Source organism: Prionailurus bengalensis, chromosome D2 (genome assembly GCF_016509475.1).
Source record: "Prionailurus bengalensis isolate Pbe53 chromosome D2, Fcat_Pben_1.1_paternal_pri, whole genome shotgun sequence".
NCBI classification, from domain to species: Eukaryota; Metazoa; Chordata; class Mammalia; order Carnivora; family Felidae; genus Prionailurus; species Prionailurus bengalensis.
The window spans coordinates 23,622,993-23,641,476 of NC_057351.1; the positions used below are offsets into that span (position 1 = coordinate 23,622,993).

Genomic DNA, 18,484 nt, shown 5'->3' on the forward strand with positions numbered 1-18,484 from the left:
AGCCCTGGGAGCTGGAGTTTAGTGGCTGCCCTCCATCTCTGTCTTTTTCGCTCTGCTTTCAACCGCTCACTCTCTCAACCACTCTCTCTACTCGTTCTTCATGTCTGCTCCCCCATACTTTCAGCTTCCTACTTCTCACATTGTCTCCTCTAGTGTCCATTTTACCTTATGACCTTTTAACTGAGCCCTCACCCTCATTGCCTCATGATTTTCTGGGGTTTTAGTACAAATTTCAAATTCTGCCCTGCTCATTTTTCCGTCATGTCTGCACAGAGACTGTGTTGTTGGTAAGTTTACTGTTTGGTTACTCCTTGCATCTGTTACTCACTCCTTAGCCAATCAGAGACACTGGAAGGAAGACCACGTGGTCAAACAAGCTCCCCTCCCACTCCCTGCTGTCAGAGGAGAGGGTGGGGCTGTTTCCCTTACTACTGGGTGTGGTCAGGGCGGGCACACTAACATTTCCAATGTCCAGAATCATGGCAGTTTTTTCGTGCAATTTAATATCAACTTAATATGTTTATAAATAACTACATAGTTGTCCATTATATGGAAATTCTGAAATTTATATTATGAATCCCTATTACTAAGCATTAGAAAATATAGGGAACAAGGGGAAAAGAATGAAATGGTGATGAGCATTGAAGGGAGGTCAAGAAATTGATCAAAACCTGATCAATATTTCCCCCTTACGCATATGTAGAAAGATATGATATTGGTGTATTAACTGGTGTGTGTGTGTGTGTGTGTGTGTGTGTGTGTGCCCCTCCCCCCCATGCCCACCCCCACCATCCTCCTTTGCCTCTTGTGACTCTCCTCACCACCACAGGGGCGGCTTCTTGGACGAGATGACACAAGAGAAAGGAAGAATAAGTAGGCGATTCTCTGTGCTTGAGTATTAAAATAGACCTTTGGAATGATAGCAGAAATAACAGTCTTGAAGGAAAGGTGTTTTGAGTTGCCAGAGCCTGGATTCTGAAGGCTTTAGTACAGAATAATGGTTTCAGAAGAAAGTGTTCTCAGTTCAAGACAATGTTCCCATCCTTTCAACCACAGTATCCATAAGAAAGAGGAATCAGAGCACACTTAGACATTTGTTTTCAGGACACTGACCCTGTGCCTTGGTCCCCACTGCTGGGACAGCTCCTCCTGAAGCAAGGAAACGCAGCAAGATTCATGGGTTCCCTTTCAGCATCATGATGGGGGAAGCGATGGAGTAGATGTGGGGGAGGGGTCTTGCATAGAGGAGCCTGAGACTTGCTGACATGGTTCTCCAAACCCAGGAGGACTGGGGGAGCAACAGAATGCTTTCCTGAGAGACCACGTATGGACAAAGGCTGTTGATAGAGCCGGATGCAAGTGACTTTGTGGTGAGGAGTAAATAGAAACCACATGTACCCATGACCTGAGGCCAGATAGAAAAGAGTATATTTCAGAGGATGCCATCCAGGACAGAAGAGGAGCAGGGACCAGACCTCTTCCATGAGGCTTTGGAATTCCTGACATCCCCTGGATTAGACACAACCACAGGCAGGAGCAGGCTGCATCAGGTATCAAAGTAATAGGACATAAAATAGAAATTAAATTAGTTGCAAAAAAATGAAATGCATTTTAAAAATTTGCACTTGTGTCCTGACATTCTTACCTGGTACACATATTTTTCATGGATGCAAATATTTGAGCTTAGACAGCCCCTTTATTGCTCATCAAACACTTGGGGGGAAATGTGACTTAAGAATAAACAGTCCTCTGTTTTGTTAAGTGTTTTTACATTTCATTAATAGTTGAACTGGTGTCTGGCTCCGAAGATATTTTGATAAAAATCTCAGAAATGAACACACAATGTTCACATTTTTTGAGGGGTGATTTTTCAGACTGGGCATACTTTAGCAGTGGAACCGTCTCTTCAAACAAAATATGAACAAGCAGCTAAGAGAGATGTTCTGGTGGGAGATCAGAGTCTCCCCTTCCCTCACTGTCCCCTTTTACCCCCAAGGTGGCCCTAGAGATACCCAGTTGTAACCCTGGTAACTTGTGCACAAGCTGGAAGCCAATGCTTGTTCAGGCTGCTTCAGTCCTAATAGCTCATAAATAAGAAACAAAATGGCGACATCTCACTTAGGTGGCTAGTCCTCAGTCCCCACGTCTGTTAGGTGAACAGGATGGACTAGCTCAATAGTGTAATTATCATTAAATCTCCCAAGTGGCTTTAAGGATGTCTATGCTGGCTCCCCACACCCTCCCCAACTCCCCACTGAGATTAGTCTGAAGTAGGGCACAGAAATCCATATTTTTAAAGCCGCCCCCCCCAATATGCAGCTAACGTGAGAACCATCAAGGAAGATGATCTTTGAGGACTGCTACCAACAATAAAATTCACATGAATAGGAATTTAGGGAGGAGTACCTTAACTTGACAATCCAGTTAGGACAAGCTCCAGAGGGTAGGAGAGTCTTTTGAGGACTCACAGAAGTAGAAATAATACATTTTCAATTTCAGGGGTGTTAAATCAGACAGTGAAGCAGAACAAATTCTATTCTCTCTTTAAGAAAGCAAGAATTTTTCTCTAGCAAAAACTGTCCTTGAAATAATCGTTTGTCCTTGGCTCCTTGGAAAATCATGGCCTATTGCCAAGTGGTGGGTATAAAAGAAAGACGATTTTGTTCATGTGAATGTCAATATTGCCTTCAGGAGGTAGGAATGTTAAAGACAGTGTTTTAAAATTTTGGAGTCTAGTTACCATATAATTAAACTAAATCTCAGCTAAAATCTTGCCTTCCCTGAGAAGGATATTATCCTATTTTTGTTAAATATTTAAAAATTAACCCATAAGGAAATGAAAATCATCATTTTAATCTTGCCTCATATTTGTTTAATAATCTCAAATGATTAATTTTCTAATTAAGGAAATGGAATTGATTTTGGAAAGTTATCATGTAGTATTCATGGTTGAAGGGTTCAATATTTCATAATGACATTTAGCCCAGTTTAATAAAAATTCTGCCATTTTCTAAAAAAGCATTCCCAAAATGTGTCCTATTGCTGCTGTAAAAGGTTAATGGAAGGCATACACACAAAATATTTCTATATTAAAAGAAGTTTGGGAAACACAGCCGTGTGTGTGTGTGTGTGTGTGTGTGTGTGTATGGGTTTGAATTTCAATACCTTAAAGTTCTTAGAAATGTCCTTCATAATAGGTACTTTCACCTCAAGACTACTTATAAACATAGACAGATTTTTTTTAAAGTTGTTATTCCCAGTCTCCTCTCTGCTCACTCAGAAACCACTACAAGGGGGAACCCACTTCTGATTCTTGTTCTGCAAATGGAAATGTTGACAGATTATGTGGTCATTCTAAGCAGTTCTCTGGGACTCAAGCAGATCACAGTGTAAGTAATTAGGTTCCTATCAGAATTCTGAAAAAGAAGCAGATGAAAAGGCACAATTTGGGGGCAAGTTATTGATTTTCACCCCTTCATCAGGGTAAAGTTTGACGTGTGATACAGTAGCTGCACTATAGTATGGTAGTCACTAGCCATATAGGGCTTTTTAAATTTGAATACAATTTATTAAAATTACACAGAATTTAAAACCCAGCTCCACTAGCCATATTTTTTTATGTTTATTTTTGAGAGAGACAGGAGAGAGAGAACGAGCATGAGTGGGGTAGGAGGGAGCAGAGAGAGAGGGAGACACAGCATTCGAAGCATGTTCCAGGCTCTGAGCTGTCAGGGTAGAGCCCATTGTGGGGCTGGAACTCACAGACCTTGAGATTGTTACTTGAGCTGAAGTCAGATGCTTAACTGACTGAGCCACCCAGGCACCCCAGTACTAGCCATATTTCAGGTGCCCTATAGCCACAAATCAATGTTTCCATCTGCAATATACAGTCCTAGCAATTGAACCGTAACTCAGGATAGGACTCAGGATAGGAGTTTTGTACTCTCCTATTGGCCTGGGGCCTTCCCCATCCATCTATTCCCAGCACCCTTGTCCTGACAATTGGTTTTCATTTTGTATTTCACACGATTTTCTCTATCCAGGTTCTCTTTTAGTCTCTACTGTGGTTTCAATTATCTATTTAATTTTAATGATTCTGAGAGTTAGCTGAGCTCAGCTGGTGGTTCTTTTCACTTGGCATTAACTAGGATCCCTCCTGTGACTGCGGTCAGCTGGAAGCTGTATGTGACCTGGGGTGTCCAAAATGGCTTTGCCTACAACAAGCCAGGCACCTCAGCTAGGTGGCCAGCATGGCCAGGAGCAGACTGGGTCGTCTCTCTCTCTCTCTTTTACATTGTGGTTCAACTCTTATTTCATCTGATAAACAAGGGAAGGCAGAAACTTCCAGAGCGCTTAGGGGCTGGCACTAGAACTTGCCCAACGTCGCTTCCTTTACCAGGAGTGAAATGGAAAAAGAAAAAAAGCCAAGGTTCTTTTCACTGCCACAGTAAAGAATCGCAGGACGGTGAAACGAAAACAAAGCAGACCAAAGTGTTATTAAAGTACGCTTCAAGGGAGGAGCAGGTCTCCAAAAGAGACAAAGGCCCCAGAAAGTCCAGGATGTGGGCTTGAGTCACTTTTTTCTTTTGGGTGGGTCCTTGGGTTGCAACATTTGAGTGACAGGCCTGGATTATATAATAATTAACCAACTACGCATGTCCTTTCCCAAGACGTATTCGAAATGCCTGCAGGGGTAGGAAACCGCAACATTATTTCTATTCTAGAGGCAGAGGTCAGGTAAGGACAAGCGGCTGCTTTCTGCACCAGTGCAACGTGCACAACAAACTTAACTCTTCCGCTGCCAGAATGCTGTAACCACGGACCGGACCGACTGGTAGATGGGTGGAATGGGATGCTCCCTGGGTGGTCCTAGGTTGGGGCTCCCTTTAAGAGTGTCCAAGGTCCATCCTCCTGCCTTTAATGCCTGGCTTCCTGCCTAACACTCCCAATGCATTCTGTAGGTTACAGAAGTCCCAAGATCAACTGGAGGCAAGGAAAAGTAAAACAGTCTTAAGTGCTTGGTGGGAGGGACAGTTATCTTTGCAGACAATCTACTACATTATCTAACCCCCTTTCTGGTCCTCACATAAGAAAGTTCTTGAGGATAAATATAGAACACAACTGTACAATGAATAACAATAGATAAACTTTTACCTTACAGATTTTACCCAGTAATATATAGTCATAAATAATATTTCCACAGCATCTAGGACCCAGAGGTGGAGCCATTATAAACTGCTGTGGAAGAGGGGTATGGAATGAAGATTTTCCTTCAAACCCCTCTTCCACCTGGTCTCCTAGAGAGTCATGGTGCACATGAGTGTGCTAAAAAATCTGAGCAGTCCTGCAGAAAAGAAGCTGTCTTGCAAAGGCAATTGGGACTTGTCTCTCTTCATATTTACACATCATGAGATGACTTCCCCACTTTGCTTGGAGGTGCTTAAAAGAAGTTCTTAAAATGGCCAATTCATAAGTAAAGGAAATATGTGATGCTAAAACCCATTCATAATTTAAGGATGCAACTGAAAAACAATATATTTTATGAATTACATTGTCTGTAGTTAGTAACTTTCAGGATGAGAATTTATGTGTGGAAAGGGATGGGACTCAGGGCACTATAAGCTTGTGGGAATATACATTTAAACAACTTTTTAGACAGCATTTTGACAATATTATCAAAACTTGAAAGGCATATTACTTAAGTCAGCACTTCCACTTAGAGGAATTTTATCCTCATTCCAATTAGTTTTAATTTTTTAATTTAAGTATAATTAACATACAGTGTTATATCAGTTTCAGGTCTACAATATAATGATTCAGCAAATTTTTTTTAATTTTTTAATGTTTATTTATTTTTGAGAGAGAGAGGGAGTGTGGGGGGGGGTGGGGGGGGTGGGAGCGAGCAAGGGGCAGAGAGAGGGAGACACAGAATCTGAAGCAGTCTCCAGGCTCCAGGCTCTGGGCTGTCAGCACAGAGCCTGACGTGGGGCTCTAACTCGTGAACCCTGAGATCATGACCTAAGCTGAAGTGACCTAACGGACAGAGCCACCCAGGTGCCCCAGTGATTCAACAATTCTATACATTTCTCGGTGCTCATCAAGATTAAGTGTATTCTTAATCCCCTTTATGTATTTTATCCATCATCCTCCACCTCCCCTTCTGTATTTAAGAGTACATTTTTATTTTTCTTTGTTTGTTCATTTGCTTTGTTTCTTAAACTCCACATGTGAGTAAAATCATATGGTATTTGTCTTTCTCTGACTTATTTTACTTAGCATTATGTCCTCTACGTCCATCCAAATTCCCCTTTTAGCACACTCCCTGTATTTAATGATCTTTTTGTCTCTTGAGAAAAAAGAAATATCGAGTTGTGAGATAAGAACTGTTTGCAAGTAAGTCATATTAGGAGAGGCCATGCTTCCTTCTTAGAAAGAACTTCACATGTTTGCCACAAATTGAACATTCAATGATTATAGAGTTCATGGAAAATCTCTGTTCAAGAAACTAATCCAGCATGCTGTTTAATATAACTTTAACAAATTATCATGTGGGACTTGGGACACCCCAATGATTCTGACCTTAGGAAGGTAATTAGAAGAATGAAAACCTACTTGCCCTTGGAAGGTACCATTCGCCTATAGACAAAACCTTCCGTGATCATCTTGGTAAAACATGGTGAGTCCAGATAGCTCAGATGTTTGAAAGAATTCTGCTCACCCAAGCAGACTGAAGCCGATGTAGAAATATCTGAATGTTGAATATGTTGCTTTGAGTGGAAAATAAAGATGTCATATAGTAACTCTTTTTTAACTCACTGTTGAGTCTCTTGGGTCTCTGAAATTTATGTCCCATTATTTATTATAACCAAAATTAGGACTGACTTATAGGGTAATCCTTGATTATAATTCAGTTTAAATTCATGTAAGTATGCACAGATATTGGTACAGGACTGATCATTGCAGTATTGTTAGCAATAAAAAGGGGGAAACAGCTCTAATCAGGATTGGTCGCCTGAATGATATACACCCATAAATGGAATGCCAATGTACGTGACCATTAAAACGAAAATGTAGACGTACATACTTGTATGGAAAGATGTGCAAGTTATGTTAAGTGAAAAAAGAAAGATGCAGAACAGTATGCAAAATATGGTTCATCGAAGTAAAAAAAATCTATGCGTGTATATTTGAATACAGGCAGAAATTTTCTGCAATGGACTATGTGAGAAATTTAACAATGGTCACCTCTACAAAGGGTTTGGGGGAGTTTTATTTTTAATTATATTTTTCTTAGTATTTGATCTTTTTTAAAGCAATACAAGCAAGCATTGCTTTACTAATGTTTATTTATTTATTTTGGGGAGAGAGAGAACATGCGCGGGAGAGTGCACAAGTGGGGGGGGGGGCAGAGAGACAGGGATACAGAGAATTTGAAGGGGGCCCCAGGCTCCGAGCTGTCAGCACAGAGCCCGACATGGGGCTTGAACTCAGGAACCATGAGATCATGACCTGAGCCGAAGTTGGATGCTTAACCGACTGAGCCACCCAGGCACCCAAACATTACTTTTTTAGTTTCTAAAAACGAATTTAACGGCAAAGAAATAAAACAATTAGCAAAGAAAACAAAAAAGAGCATTTTAAAGATAATGTGCCCTAAAGCAATCCCATATGAATGTGGTTAAAAGATCATTTTAATCTGAAGCGCGTGCAATTGATGACTTTATTATATAGAAGAAAGAATGTAGAGTTTGAAGCCAAACTAAATCCCAGCTACCCAGCACTTAGAGTTTAGCTTTAGGCAGGTCACTTAAGCTTGCACAAACTCAGTTTTTACATCTGTCTAATGGATGTAATCATACATTCCTTACAATTATGTTGATAGAATACTTGGCATTCTGCTTGCCAGTATTTCCCCAGTTAAGGGTTGTTCCCAGGCTGTAATGTCTTAAAGTCTCAACTCTTGTTTCCACATCTGAAAACAGGAAAAGTTAGTACTTATTATATGGGCTATAAAGAGGTGGGCTCAGGCAATTGGAAAATGATACTTTTAGTATCTCTGCCCTAATGTCCTAAATACTGCTTGGGAGTGGTTTCAAACTCATGAAATAGAGGGAAAATATTAGTTTACATTTCATCCATCACATGGTCAGTCTCCAAAAGCCACATCTAGTTAAATGTCCTTCCAATGGCATTTTCTTCTTATATTGTGTGGCTCACAGCCTTGTTAGCTGATTCCTGTGTTGAAGCTGCTGGCTCACATCCCTGGGCACTGATGACAGCTTACATCTTAGCAAACTTATTTTAGTCAGAAATCTCACCTCAGTCAGATCGTGTGTTTTGTGGGGTTTTTTTTTTAAATAAATAAACAAAAATTTTCTTATGGGTTTTATTAGTCGGGGTTCTCTAGAGAAATAGGACCAGCAGAATATATATGAATATGTATAAGAGATTTATTATAAGAATTGGCTCATACAGTTATAGAGGCCAAGAACTCCCACAGTCTGCTGCCTGCAAGCTGGAGAAGGAGGGAAGTCAGTGGTGTAATTTAGCCCAAGTCAGAGGCCTGAGAATGAGGGGAGCCAATGGTGTAACTCCCAGTTTGGAGTCAAAGGCTTCAAAACCAGAGGGCCACTGGTGTGAGTTCCAGAGTCGGAAGGTCTAAGGACCAGGAGCTCTGATGTCTGATGGCAGGAAATACGGATGTCCACGCTCAAGAAGGGAGGAGGGACATCATCCATCCTCCTCCTTTTTGTTGTATTTGGGCCTTCAATGGATCGGATGATGCTTGCCCACGTTGGTGCAGGTGGATCTTCTTTGCTCAGTCTACTGAATCAAATGCTCATCTCTTCCAGAAACACCCTCACAGATACACTCAGAAATAATGTTTTATCAGCTATCTGGGTAACCCTTAGGCCAGTTAAGTTGACACATAAAATTAACCATTACATGGATTTTTTTAGTTTACTCTGAAAATGTTTCCACCCATCCACAAGTATATATACTGGATTATTTTTTTCCCAAAATGTTTGTTAGTGTGTGTAAAAATAAAAAGAAAAACTATCTATTAGTGTTTTTTTTAAAAAAATGCAGGTTTTGTTTATGTTTGTCTAAGGCCTCTTGTCAGAGGCCAGCTCTCCATGTCAAGCAACTTGATTTATTTATCATGTGATAAATCATATCTTCGCCAATCATGTCTTCATCATACCTTTGTAAGTAGAGGTCTTGGTATAAAAATCTTAAAGGAAATATATTTCTCAGTCTTCACGATTTACTCTATGAGAAATTCTATAAAATGTTATAAAATTTAACCCATAAACCCTTTAGTCGGTATATCTAGTAGATATTACCACATCCAACAAATTTAACAATGATTTCTTAATATCATCCAACATATAGCCTGTATTCCAATGTCCCTGGTGTCTTAAAATATATTTTTTCAATCAGAGTAGAAACAAGATCTGTATATTGCATTTGGCAATATGTCTCTTAAATATATAAAACAATACTTACAGACCTAAAAAGAGGAATATGCAAGTCCACAAGGATAATGAGAAAATTTACATACTTCTTTCACTGAGTGGTAAAACAAGCAGTCAAAAATTCATCCCTGTAGAATGTTGGTGAAAATGTAAATTGGTACACCCGTTATGGAAAACAGTTCCTCGAAAAATTAAAAATAGAGCTACCATATGATCCAACAATCCTTCTCCTGGGTATATATTCAGAGGAAATGAAATCAGTATCTCAAGAGATATCTGTACTCCCATATTTACTGCAGGATTACTCACAATAGCCGAGATACGAAAGCAACCTAAGGTCCATGGATAGATGAATGGATAAAGAGGATTTGATATGTATATACAATGCAATCCTATTCAGCCATGAGAAAGAAAGAAATTCTACCATTTGCAACAATGTGGATGAAACTGGAGGGCATTTTGCTAAGTAAAATAAGCCAGAGAAAGACAAATACTATATGGTATCACTTACAGGTGGAATCTAAAAAATTAAACAGAGACAGAGACAGAGAAGAAGCTGGTTTCCAGGGACTGGCAGTGGGGAAGAGGGGAGATGTAGGTCGAAGAACACAAACTTTCAGTTATAAGGTGAATGAGTTCCAAACGTCTAATATATAGCACAGTGACTATTGTTAGCAATATTGTAGCATATACTTGAAATTTGCTGAGTAGGCATCAAGCATTCTTACAAAGAAAGAAAGGAAAAAAGAAAGAAAAAAGGAAAAGAAGGAAGGAAAGATTAAAACACTCATTAAATGTAGAGATTTAAGTAATAGGATTAACAGATTTGACCTGAATGACGTCCATAGCATACATAGAATACTCAGCCCAACAGGGAAAGAATTCACATCTTTCTGGATGTGTGTGGAATAAACCTTTATGCTGGGGCATAAAGCACGTCTCTACAAATTTGACAGGATTGAAAACAGAGAATATGCTCTTTGATCATGGTGAGATTAAACCAGAAATCAATAATAAAAAAAAAAGAGGAAATTAGAAAATAGCCCAGATTTTTGAAGATTAAGCAAATACATTTACATAAATTATGAGTCAAAAAAGAAGTCACAATGGAACTATCTGAAATGTAATAACATGAAAGAAGAGTTTAGTAAACTTGAGGGGGAAGATTTCTTGAATAGGAAACAAAAAGCACTCATTGCAACGGAAGCATTGAAAAATCAAACTACATTAAATTAGAAGTGAAAAGTGTGGCTCGTTTGGGGCCGAGGGTGGGAGTTGGTGACTGGGGAGAAATACAAAGGAAGCTTCTGCCAGGGGTGTGCTGGTAATGTTCTATTTCTTGATTTGGTTAGTATTCTCTGTGTATTCTGTGTTAATTCATCAAGCCACGCATTATGAGTTATACTCTTTCCTATATATGAAATTTTACAAAAACATTATTGTAAAATGTAACATGTCTAGGAAAAAATCTAACAAAGAAAGCAACGTCTTTAAAGAGAGAAAATTAAAACTAAAGTAAGTAAAAGGTGTAAAGACAACTTAGAGAGCTATACTATGTTAATAGTTAATCAGTTGAAAGATTTACTATGTACAGATATCAAGGATATTGACAGGTTTATTTAAAAATTGTATTTGGAGTCGGTTAAAGGTCCAACTTCAGCTCAGGTCATGATCTCACAGTTCATGGGTTTGAGTCCCGCGTTGGGCTCTGTCCTGAAAGCTCAGAGCCTGGAGCCTGCTTCTGATTCTGTGTCTCTCTCTCTCTCTCTCTCTGCCCCTCCCCTGCTTACAGTCTGCCTCTCTCTCTCTCTCAAAAATAAATAAACGTTAAAAAAATTTTTAAATTGTATTTGGAGAAACATGACCTAAAATGAACCCAGACACTATGTTTTCACTTATTTTTTTAATTGCAGATAAATACACAGAACATAAAATTCTTCATCATAACCACTTTGACATGTACAGTTCAGAGACATTTGGTACATTTGCATTGCTGACCAGCCATCATCATCACCTATTCCAGAACATTTTCATCACCCCAAAAGGAAATCCCAAACCTATTAAGTAGTTAATCCCTACTCACCTTTCTCCCACCCCACCCCCCAATCCCCACAAGTATTAATCTGCTCTCTGTTTCTATAAATTTGCCTGTTCTGGGTCTTTAATATAAATGGAAATATAGAGTATGTGGCCTTTTGTGTCTGGCTTATTTCAGTTAACATAATGTTTTTAAGGTTCATCCTTGTGGTAGCACGTGACAGGGCTTTCCTTACGGCTGCATAATATCCCATTGTGTAGGATATGCTGCATTTGTCTGTTAGTTTCTGGGTTGCTTCCACTTTTTGGCTATTGTGATAGTGCTGCTGTGGACCCTTTTGCACAAATTCATTTGAAGATCTGTTTTGAGTTCTTTTGGGTATATACCTAGGAGTGGAATCATATGGTAATTTCTGAGTCATACAGTGATTCTATTTTAACTTATTAAAGACATACCAAGCTATTTTCCACACTGGCTATACCATTTTACATTCCTACTGACAAGGTGTGAGAGCTCCACTCTGGGCACACATGTAGCCTTCTAGATTCCCAGGTGTATGTAGAAGATTTTTGAAACTCTTATTCCTCAAAGTATCTCACTTCCCAGCCTTTCTCTCAGGCTTTTTTTTTCCCCCAACAAAAGTGACTCAACTTTACTGCAGGGACACTAGGGAAGAGCAGAGCTAGTGAGGGTCTCAGCAGGAACTCCCATCACTGAGCAAGACTGCCAGACCCCAGGTCTGTCTGGAAGGCAGAAAAGGATTAGTGTCCTGCCCTCTTTGGTCCATCTTGGGTCCAGGGGTCCACGCCCTTGCCCTCACTACTTAGGGCAGAGGTAGGAAACAGCCTTTCCTGTTTTCCCCATGGTCTCCAGCAGAGTGTCTATGCTGTGCTCAGAGTTTATGCAAACCTTGTTGGGCAGGGGAATGTCAGACTCAACTCCTCCCAGCTAGTTGAGCGCCTGACTGACTGCATTAGAGTAACCTTCACAGGTCACATCCACAGACAACTCGTGCTTCAGCAAGACTGTGGATGTGGTGGTGGAGGCAGCGGCTGCAATGACGCCTCTGCCAGTTCCAAACACAGGTGCGGCTCTCTCCCAGGCTTTGTGGAGTGTCAGTTGTTTGCCTCAACTGATATCCTTAGTGCCAGAAAGTAATAATTCTGCCTGTAAGTGTTTTTGAAAAACCCCTCCATGTTGCAGCTTCTTTGCCCTTGAGAGAGTTCTAAGTTAAGCAAAGGAAAGGCAAACTTTTGTCTAGACCTTCAAGAACAACCACAATTCTTTGAGAACAAGGTCAGCTCTGCTCCCTCCATGGGCTGAGTCCTCCAGAGCACCACCGAGCAGGGGAAGTGGGGCAGTTTTACCTCAGGGGCAAGGGTAGGTTAGAAATGCCACAAAGATTTCCTACCAGGTTTCAGTTGTTTTTTCTTGATTAAGTGTTTGCTTGGTTGCTGTAAGCCACTGACTGATTTCCAGAGTTCCTATAAAGTTCATTCTGACATTTTTGGTCAGTTTTCAGTGTTTCTGTTGAGGGTCAGGGCCTTGAAGTTCCTTACCGTGCCATTATCCCTGATAGAATACAATAGAAATAGAATCACATGGGGGCTTTCCATAAGTTACAAAGAGTTATTATAAAGCCAGAGTAATGAGAGAGTGTGGTTTTATTTTAGGGTTGGTCCAATTGATCAGTAGAAAAGAAAAGAAAGTGCATAGGTGAGCGTTAGTGATATTGTTAATGCTCCACTTTTTAGTTTTGTCGATGGGTGCTGACTCTTACGTAGAGTCTATCGAATGTATCAGATATTACATCATGAAATGTGTTTACATTCCAACCACTTGGACACTGAGAAATACACTTTTAAATAATCAGTGGATTTCAAAACAAATTATGAACTGTTTAGACAGCAATACAAGGAGACCACTTTACATCAAATCCTATGATGGGCACCTGGGTGGCTCAGTCAGTTAAGCATCCACCTCATGATCTCAGCTCAGGTCTTGATCTCAGGATCATGAGTTCAAGCCCAGCACTGGGCTCTGTGCTGGGCATGGAGACTACTTAAAAACAAAACAAAACAAAACAAAACAAAACAAAACAAAACAACAACCTATGAGACACTGCTGCAAAAGCCACAGTAAGGAATGAAAGTATAAACCTTAAATACTTTCATTATTAAAGAAGAAATAACAAAAAAGGAGTAGATTCTTAGCATACATCTTAAGAATATTAAAAAGTTCAGCAAAATTAACAAGAAGCACTAGAAAGATGGGATTTTAAGGTTAGGAAAGAAAAAATTAATAAATGTAAAGCTAAAAGTTTTTCAAAGGACAAATCTTTCAAAATAGAAAAGATCAATGAAATTAAATTCCTCTTGAGTCTAATTGAGAAAAAATAACATAGATAAATCAGGTTATGCTCAATTCTAATAAGTAAGCAAACAAGGTACTGTGATGAAAAATTAACTCACTTGAACTAATAATGATAGCATGGTGGTGGGGGGGGGCAGTTTTCCTAATTGAAGGATGAGAAGGACTCAAATGGTTTAGGACATTTGGGAATGGCAATGGGAAGATTTCTAGACTGTTCTCAAGGTTAGATAAGAGCATGGTATGCTGAACTCAGTTTCCATATCCAGGACTCAGTAAACCAGGAGTAGTACACGGGGTAGTACAATGCCCAAGAGAACGAATGATGTTACAGAATCTTTGTTTGCAAATAGCCACAGGTTGGTAATAAGATGGAAAAATAAGAAATACATTTCATTGTTAAGATATATACTATTAAAATATTGTATGTAGATACAACTGGATAATCAAACCCTGGAAAATACCCGAAAACTTATTCCAAAGGGGAAAATTTTTTCTTTATTCCTTGTAAGTTTTCAAATCAGGGAAATTCTACTTGCTTTGCTTATTTCTTCGTGGACCTTAACCCCTGTGTTAGTCACTTCCTGTGTGTCCCATCAACTGAGTAGATAAATTGGATCCCCAGCAACCAGGAAGTATATGAATAATTTCTGTGAAGCTCTTACCACACATTAGCAATTTGAATACTAATTAGTGTTTGTAAAGTAGGAGGAGAAATACAAGTGAAGTGGTGGTTGATTTTCATTACCTGATAGTAATGAACATATCATAACATTATTGTAAAGAATAACATCCTACTGTCCTTTAATCTTACCAATTTAAAGAAAATGTCTTTACCTACTCTACACAGAAAGATTTGGAACAGACAAGGATCATTAAAATGTGGCCTTCAAAAGGCATAAATATAATAGTCAAACCTATACTTCCACTCCTAATATTTTCCTAACTGTCAAACCCGCATATATAAGGACTTATTCAGTAGATTCTGCTAGATGTCCACAACTCAAACATGTTCAAAATGCTAGCCATCATCCTACTCTCAGCTCATCAAGTGCACCACGGAATTCTCCCTCTTGCCCTCCAAATGCACTCTTCCATGTTTTCTATCTTCATATTCAACACAAACATCTACCTGCTTCCCCAATTCAGAAATCTGGGAGTCATCTTATCTCTTCAACTCTTGCCACATCCATAAAAATTAAATCTCCCTGTCCTGTTGATTCTTTAAGTCCCATATTTCCTCCATCTCTACTGCCACTACTTCAGTTCAGTTCAGGGGCTCATAACAGCTTTCAGATTCCTGTGATAACCTCTTAATTGTCTCCTGACTCAACTCTTACCCTTATCCAATGTATTTGGTACATATTCGTGCCAAGTGATTCTTATAAAATGTAAATCTCATTGCCTTTCTCCCTGGTTTAAACTGCATCATTGTTCCTATAGTATGTTGGATTATATATAAAATTTTTAGTTTGGTTTCTAATGAACCGACCATTGCCTTTCTCTGATACGTACCCGACACAACAGCCATGCTGAGCTACTTGTATTGACCTACATACCACACTGTTTTATTCCTCCTGGCCTTCTGACATGCTGCTATTCCCTTTGCTTGAAGCACTTCCCCGCTTTCTTCTCCTCTCATGTCTCCAACACTCCCCAAGCCTGGATAAATTGTATCTGACCATCAAGATTCAGTTCCAGCATCACTTTCCCTGGGAATAAGGTGTTCTCGATCTCCCACCTCCAGTAGTCTGAGTTAAATGGCCTGCTTCTTTGCATTTGCACTACCCTGTAGTAAAGATTGGGGATTTTCTTCTGAGGAGGGCTAAATAATTAGTATTTTAGGTTTTGAAAGTATAGGTAGCCCAAATGGTAGACCCTGGAGAGATCCATATCTTCTTTTTCTAAAAGTTTATTTATTTTTGAGGTGGGGGACGGGCAGGAAGAGAGAGGGAAAGAGAGAATCCCAAGCAGGCTCTGTGCTGTCAGCACAGAGTTCAACATGGAGCTCAATCTCAATGGTGAAATCACGACCTCCGCCAAAATCAAGAGTCAGACGCTTCACAGGGTGAGCCACCCTGGTGCCCCAAAAAGATCCATGTCTTTTAAAAAAAATTTTAAATGTTTGCTTTCCGGACCTGGCCGAGCAGGAGGCGCCATCATGGGAGTCGACATCCGCCACAATAAGGACCAAAAGGTTCTGCGCAAGGAACCCAAGAGCCAGGACATCTACCTGAGACTGTTGGTCAAGCTGCACCGGTTTCTGGCCAGACGGACCAACTCTACCTTTAACCAAGTTATGTTGAAGAGATTGTTCATGAGTCGCACAAACCAGCCACCTCTGTCCCTTTCCCGGATGATCCGGGAGATGAAGCAGCCTGGCCGGGAAAACAAAACCTCTGTGGTTGCCGGGAGGGTAACCAATGACGTGCGGGTCCAGGAGGTGCCCAAAGTGAAGGTGTGCGCATGTGCGTGCCGCATGTGAGCAGCCTTGCCGGGAGCTGCATCCTCAAAGCTGGAGGCAAGATCCTCACCTTCGACCAGTTGGCCCTGGACCCCCCCAAGGCTGTGGCACCGTCTTGCTCTCTGGTCCGCGCAAGGGCCGAGAGGTGTACAGGCATTTTGGCAAGGCCCCAAGAACCCCACACAGCCACACCAAACCCTACATGCGATCCAAGGGCCGGAAGTTCGAGCGCGCCAGAGGCCACAGGGCCAGCTGTGGCTACAAAAACTAACCCCAGACCCTGCCTTGTTATTAAAAAGATTTTCACTGCTTAAAAAAATTTTTTTTAATGTTTATTTGTTTTTGAGAGAGACAGAGAGAGCACAAGTGGGGAGAGGCGGAGAGGGAGAGGGAGATACAGAATCCAAAGCAGGCTCCAGGCTTCAAGCTGTCAGCACAGAGCCTGACGGGGGCTCAAACTCACCAACAGTGAGATCATGACCTGAGCCAAAGTTGGACACTCAACCGAGTGAGCCACTCAGGTGCCCCAAAAAGATCCATGTCCGAAAGCCAGGAACCTGAGAATGTTACCTTATTTGAAAAAACGATCCTTGCAGATGTAATGGATCTTACGATGAGGAAAGCATCCTGAACAAGCTGGGTGAGGCCTAAATTCAATGACAAATGTTCTTATAGAAGACACACAGAGAAGACAGGGAGAACAGGAGGAAGCCATGTGACCACAAAGACAGAGATTGGAGCAATGAAGCCAGGAATTAAGCAATGCCAAGAGAAGCTGGATGAGGCAAAAATTGGATTGTTTTCTAGAGTCCCCTGAGGGAGTGTGGCCCTATCAACACCCTGGACTTCTGACCTTCACAACTGGGAAAGATTTAATTTTTGCTACTTTAGCCACCCAACTTGTTACAGCTGCTGTAGGAACCTGTCTAGGTAGGGAGCTCCACGGTGGCAGCCACAGCCATGAAGCTCTGCCACAGTAGTGTCAAAGCAGTGTGGACAAGATGTGAGCACGTGGGCATAATAGTGTTCTAATAAAAACTTTATTTGCAAAAAGGGATGCTAGGACAGGTTTGACCCACAGGCTGTAGACTGACAACCCATGTTATGAGGTGGTGATCGTCATACCTGATCATCACCCTCTAGAACATACGTGTACTGAAAACAAGGGGTATGTCTTATATCTTAGAATCTATAACTGAAGGGTCTCAAATTCTAATTCTAATAGTGACCAGGCAGGTAAATTAAAGGAATGAAGTGGCCTGGATGAAACAGTGAAAGTGTCATCTAATGAGGGCAACTTCTACTCAGCTCCTGGCGATTATTGCCATGTAACCCCCCGCCCCAACTTGGCCAAATAAATAATATCTGGGGTTCAGATTTAGTCTCTGGGCTACAATCTTCCAAGTTAGCACAACCAATGCCTGGCACAGCACACAGTAAATACTTTGTCGAATGAATCAATGTACTCACAAATACCAACTTTCTAACACCAAGTAATGAGGATATTGTAAGTATATTTGTAGGCATAAAAATTCAGCATGTGACAGAGACAAAAATATTAATGGTTATAAAATTGTACACTTTAAATATGTGAAGTTTATTGTATGTCAATTATACCTCAAGAGAACTGTTTTTAAAAAGAGATAAACTAAGGGCAAGAGTATAAATGGAAAAAAAAGCATTAATGGTACAAACCATAAAAATATAAAAATGAAGTTTCTGTCTCAAATCAAATTCTGAGCTGGCATGGTGGCTCTGCTCACTAAAATGTGGGGACGAGCCTCCCCCCCTTTTCCTAAGGAGTTGCCTTTGTCCATGTAGGACAAGAGGGCACACTACCACGTGTGTATCCCAAACTGTGGACGGTGGAAGGAGGGAGGCAAGAACAGATCCCTTTTCTTTGAAGATACCACCAGGAAGTTGTCCACAAAATTTCTTCTCACATTCTAAGGGAAAGAAGACCTACACCTCTCTGCAAAGGAGGGTGGACAATGTAGTCTCTACTCTGGGAAGCCATGTCCCAGGTAATGGTTGAGGGTTCTTTCACTATGGAAGAAGGGGAGAATGGATGCTGGGGGACAACAGAAAGTGTGTAGTGAAACCATGACATAATTTACATACTGAGAGCAATAG

The 18,484-nt window shown here is 40.6% G+C and overlaps 2 pseudogenes; one reads left to right on the forward strand and one right to left on the reverse strand.

Annotated features, from left to right (window-relative positions):
* Window positions 1-12,168: 12,168 nt before the first annotated feature.
* On the reverse strand, window positions 12,169-12,645 carry LOC122492792 (annotated as a pseudogene).
* Window positions 12,646-15,874: 3,229 nt separating this feature from the next.
* LOC122492793 lies at window positions 15,875-16,660 on the forward strand (annotated as a pseudogene).
* Window positions 16,661-18,484: the final 1,824 nt, after the last annotated feature.